Source organism: Eumetopias jubatus, unplaced genomic scaffold, assembly GCF_037043125.1.
Source record: "Eumetopias jubatus isolate StellerSeaLion01/CBP00866 unplaced genomic scaffold, mEumJub1_p1.0 scaffold_6, whole genome shotgun sequence".
Taxonomy (NCBI): Eukaryota; Metazoa; Chordata; class Mammalia; order Carnivora; family Otariidae; genus Eumetopias; species Eumetopias jubatus.
In genome coordinates this window covers 83,131,650-83,137,649 of record NW_028274812.1, presented here as the reverse complement: position 1 = coordinate 83,137,649, position 6,000 = coordinate 83,131,650, and the positions used below count along the sequence as shown (strand labels likewise).

General features: G+C 46.6%; 1 pseudogene; it reads right to left on the bottom strand.

Moving 5' to 3' along the window:
- Positions 1–2,722: 2,722 nt before the first annotated feature.
- Positions 2,723–4,235, bottom strand: LOC114204590 (sororin pseudogene; annotated as a pseudogene).
- Positions 4,236–6,000: the final 1,765 nt, after the last annotated feature.

The window sequence follows — 6,000 nt, the reverse complement described above, 5'->3', positions numbered from 1 at the left end:
CATTCAATGCAATCCCTATCAAAATGCCATCAGCATTTTTCACAGAACTGGAACAAACAATTCTAAAATTTGTATGGAACCAGAAGAGACCCCCAAATAGCCAAAGTAATGTTGAAAAAGAAAACCAAAGCTGGAGGCATCACAATTCCAGACTTCAAGCTATATTAAAAAGCCGTAGTCATCAAGATAGTATGGTATTGGCACAAAAACAGACACATGGATCAATGAAACAGAATAGAGCACCCAGAAATGGACCCTCAACTCTACGGTCAACTAATCTTAAAGCAGGAAAGAATATCCAATGGAAAAGACAGTCTCTTCAACAAATGGTGTTGGGAAAACTGGACAGCCACATGCAGAAGAATGAAACTGAACCACTTTCTTACACCATAAACAAAAATAAATTCAAAATGGATGAAAGACCTCAATGTGAGACAGGAATCCATCAAAATCCTAGAGGAGAATACAGGCAGCAACCTCTTTTGACCTTGGCTGCAGCAACTTCTTGCTAGACATGTCTCCAGAGGAAAGGGAACCAAAAGCAAAAATGAACCACTGGGACTTCATCAGCATATAAAGCTTTTGCACAGCAAGCAAAACAGTCAACGAAACTAAAAGGCAACCTTCAGAATGGGAGAAGATATTTGCAAATGACATATCAGATAAAGGGCTAGTATCCAAAATCTATAAAAAATTATTAAACTCAATACCCCCAAAAATAATAATCCAGTCAAGAAATGGGCAGAAGACATGAACAGACATTTCTCCAAAGAAGACATACATACAAATGGCCAACAAACACATGAAAAGATGCTTAACATCATTCATCATCAGGGAAATACAAATCAAAACCACAGTGAGATACCACCTCATAGCAGTAAGAATGGCTAAAATTAACAAGTCAGGAAAGGACAGATGTTGGCGAGGATGTGGAGAAAGGGGAACCCTCTTACACTGTTGGTGGGAATGCAAGCTGGTGCAGCCACACTGGAAAACAGTATGGAGGTTCCTCAAAAAGTTAAAAATAGAAGTATCCTATGACCCAGCAATTGCACTACTAGGTATTTATCCAAAGGAGACAAATATAGTGATCTGAAGGGGCACCTGCACACCAATGTTTGTAGCAGCAATGTCCACAATGGCCAAACTGTGGAAAGAGCCCAGATGTCCATCAACAGATGAATGGTTAAATAAGATGTGGTACACACACACACACACACACACACACACACACACACACACAATGGAATATTACTCGGCCATCAAAAAGAATCAAATCTTGCCATTTGCAACAACACGGATAGAATTAGAGGGTATTATGCTAAGTGAAATAAGTCAATCAGAGAAAGACAAACACCATATGATTTCACTCATATGTGGAATTTAAAAAACAAAACAGATGAACATAGGGGAAGGGAAGGAAAAATAAAATAAGATAAAAAACAGAGAGGGAAACAAACCATAAGAGACTCCTAACTATAGGGAACAAACTGAAGGGTGCTGGAGGGGAGTGGGGGGATGGGGTAACTGGGTGATGGGCATGAAGGAGGGCCCTTGATGGAATGAGCATGCGTGTTATATGCAACTGATGAATCACTAAATTCTACCCCTGGAACTAATAATACACTATATGTTAACTAAACTGAATTTAAATTCTAAAAGAGGGGGAACAGGGTTCCCCAAGAGACAATGAGACAACATCCCCTTCCCCTCCTGGCCTGCCCCGCCCACGTCTGCTCCTAGCACATCCTTAGGCAGCGTTCTCGTGTGAGAGGACCCTAGGGAAGCTAAAAGTAAAAACTGCTAACGGCGCGCCTGGGGGGCTCAGTCGTTAAGCGTCTGCCTTCAGCTCAGGCCGTGATCCCAGCGTCCTGGGATCCTGGGATCGAGCCCCGCATCGGGCCCCGCGTCGGGCTCCCTGCTCAGCGGGAAGCCTGCTTCTCCCTCTCTCACTCCCCCTGCTTGTGTTCCCTCTCTCGCTGTGTCTCTCTCTGTCAAATAAATACATAAAATCTTTAAAAACAAAAAACAAAAGCTGCTGCCCACTCTTGCCGCTTCCTGGTAGGTGAAAAGCACCTCCTGGCACTTCACGAGTGTAGCTGCGGAACACTAGCAGGACTGGGACTAGGACTGCTCAACCCTGTTTTCCCCCCAAGAGCAGAGTAGGCTCTGTGCACTTTATTTTGTAAGAAAGAGATGTGAGGGACAAGTGAGGCACCTCCTGCCACAGCCTCCTCCCCTGCCCTGTGCAGGGGTCCAGTGCACTCTCTTTGCCCCCAAGTGGCCAGTGCTCCACCAGCCGGGCACCGAACGGAACATCTCTACAGCAGAACAGTTATAAAAACACAGTTTCTCCCAGTAAACACTTATAGTCTGAGACCCAACCAAGGCTTCCCTCCCTTCTTCAAAAGTGTCCAGCTTCTTCCTCACAGAAAGAACTCTCCCCAGTCCATGAATTCCCTCCTGGACCATCTACAGGATCTAAGAGGGAACCTAAGCCCCTTTACTAGACACTGACAGCAGTGTGGCCAGGCCAGGCGAGCCCCATTTCCGGAGCTGGCTGTTGTGGCTGCACAAGCCCTCGGCGGACAGGCCTCCTGTAGCAGCAGCAGGTGTACAGGTAACAAGGCCAGAGGAGGGGACCCCAAGTGTCTTCTCCACAGGGAGGGGGTGCTAGGTACAGGGTGGGGGAGGGTATAGCCAGGTACACCCCCATGCCTTCTCATTTAACCAAAAGATCAAGCTCAGCAGCTCCAAACTCAGCATTCCTGGACGCAGCCCATTCACCCGGCTCTGATTTCAGGATCTCCAGCATCTTCTTTCGGTTCTCTTTCACGGCCGGTGGGGCAATTCCTGGGAGTTGTATCTGGGGCCCAGGGCTTCCCAGGGACCCTGGGAACTTCGGTTAACTTTGAACACACCACAGGTGAGACTCTGGCCAAGTCTTCGGACCCCAGCAGCCCCTCGAAACCAAAGCAAAACAGACCGGCAGCCTGGGGCGGAGGTGGAGACACAGCCAAGGGTCTCCAGCCTGCACAGAGATGGACATTTCTAAGTCTCTGGCGCCCAGGTCTTCTTCCCTGGAGTCAGACTCAACATTCAGGGCGTACAGCACAGGAGTGGTGGTGGGGGTGACATGGATATTACATGTCTTGAAGAGATCCTCCCTAGCAGGCTCCTTGCTAGGAGGGTTGGTTTCCTTCTCCAAGAAAAAAGCAATCCTGGGACTCCTTTGAGGCATATGGACAGTATGGGCCACAATCTTCAATCTTTTTTTTTTTTAAGTTTTATTTATTTAAGTAATCTTTACATCCAACGTGGGATTAGAACTCACAGCTCCAAGATCAAGAGCCACATGCTCTTCCGACTGAGCCAGCCAGGCACCCCTTAAAATGATGTGCTTTCTAACTAGAGCCACGTGGGGTGCCTTGGCCAGATTTCAGGAAGGGTACTCGATCAGGGCCTGATTTCTGCTGGGACCTCCACAGAGACTGAGAAGGAGTGGGGCCCTGGCTCTGGAGCACTGGGCAGCCCCTCGGAACCACATTCACCACTCAGACACATAGGCCTTGGTCTCCGTCTTGGCCATCGCTGGGGCTCACACCAACCCAGAGGGCCAATGGAGACCCTACATGACTTATTTTTAGAAAGTAGTCCCCAGTTCTTTTCCCCTTTATTTTTCATCACCAAGATGCAACCACTTTATCTTTTAGCCATTTATTTTTTTAAAGATTTACTTATTTGAGAGAGAGAGAGAGAGAGCGCAAGCCTGAGCAGGGGGAGGGGCAGAGGGAGAGAATTCCAAGCAGACTCCCTGCTAAGTGTGGAGCCTGCCCCAGGGCCCGATCTCATGACCCTGAGACCACAACCTGAGTCAAAATCAAGAGTACTTAACTGACGGAGCCACGCAGGCACCCCTTAGCCATTTCTAAATAACATGCTTATATTACATTTTCTTGGTTTTTCAAATTTGCTATTATCTACTCATCTCCCACTGTAAGAGAGAGAATTCAGCTCATTCATACCTATGATGGTTATACTCTTAGGGTGGTTCCATGACTCTCACCCTCCTGGGATTTGTATCTAGGTAACAAAAACATGAAAATATAACTCATCAGTAACCTAACTCAGAGAGAAGTCTTGCCTTTGCCATTGGCTTCTGGCAGGTAATCACTAAACCCTTGGAACATGCCAGAAAGTCTAACAAAGTGATTTATGGTGGGGCTTTGGGTCATGATGGTCACAGCGGTTGGACTCTGAGGTTAGACATGTAGGCAGTCGACCACTGAGCTCCAATAAAAATTCTGGACACAGACTCAGATGAGCTTCCCTGGTTGGCAATATACCACGTGTATTGTTATATGCCAATGCAAGAGAATAATGCATCCGTGACCCCACAGGGAAGGGAGGACAGAAGCTCTGTTTGGTCTCTGCTCTATGTGCTCTTCCCTTGGCTAATTTCAGCCTGCATCTTTACCCTGTAATGAATTGTAACCAGTAACCAGGAGTATAACTGTTTCAGCGAATTCTGAGTCCTTCCAGCAAATTATCAAACCTAAGAGTGCTTGTGGGAATCTCCTGAAACTGCAGTTGGTGTCAGAAGTGAGGCTGCTCTTGTGGGGGTTGTTTTTCCCCTGTGTAGTTGGCTAAACTGGCATAACACTCCTGAGTGAGTTCCCTCCCCTGGAATATGTGTGGGACATGTGACTTGCTTCCAACCAATTAAATATGGTAAAGGACATGGAGGGTACACGATTATGGACATGCAATTATGTTAGTAAGACTGTAGCACAGCCTCATGCTGGAGTCTCTCCCTCCCTTGAGCTCTGAAGTGACCTGCCACGTTGCATGGGCTGCCAGTGCTGGGAGGCTGGCATGGCAAGGAACACAAAGCAGTTCCTAGCAGCTAAGGACAACCTCTGGCTGCCATTCAGGAAGAAACTGAAGTCCTCAGTCTTACAAACGTGTGGACCTAAATACTGCCAGCAAAGGTGGATCATTCTCGGTCAAGCCTCAGATGAGACTGCAGCCCCACCTGACACCTTGATGGTAGCCTCGTGAGACCCTGTGCAGAGCCATGCCCAGGCTCTTGACCCACACACACTGAGAAAATAAATGTGTGTTGCTTGAAACCATTAAGTTTGTGGTAACTTGTTATGCAGCAATAGCAAACTATAGAATCCAACCCCTGTACCCCACTGTCACCATACAAGCACTCAGCCTGTTCCCTTATCCTCCCCAAATAACTCATCATAGTTCTGATAAGACTAAGAGTCAATGGTTATATTACTTTGGCTTCATATATAAATACAGCTGAGCAATATTCTCAAATCAGAACTTTTCTTGCACGCATTCGTTTTTCCTCTGGAATTAAAAAGTTTGGACTTCTTTGTTTGTCTAGTTTTCTATTAGTTAGCATTCACTGTCCCCAAAACTCTCCTCCAAATGTCTGTTCTCCTTAGTATGTTTAAGTAGGTTGTTAAACAAGATGTATAAAGGGCGCCTGGGTGGCTCAGTCGTTAAGCGTCTGCCTTCAGCTCAGGTCATGATCCCGGGGTCCTGGGATCAGGTCCCACATCAGGCTCCCTGCTCCACGGGAGGCCTGCTTCTCCCTCTCCCACTCCCCCTGCTTGTGTTCCTGCTCTCGCTATCTCTGTCTCTGTCAAATAAATAAATAAAATCTTTAAAAAAAAATAAACAAGATGTATAAAGTGCACAAACTGTGAAGGAGAAGACTGATAAATTCAACTACATTAAAGTTTTAAAATCTGGTTTACTGGGGTGCCTGGGTGGCTCAGTTGGTTAAGCGTTCTGCCTTCAGCTCAGGTCATGATCCCAGGGTCCTGGGATGGAGCCCCGCATCAGGCTCCCTGCTCAGGGAAGCCTGCTTCTCCCTCTCCCACTCCCCCTGTTTGTGTTCCTTCTCTCGCTGTGTCTCTCTGTGTCAAATAAATAAATAAAATCTTTAAAAAAAAAAAAAAACCCTGGTTTACTAAAAGA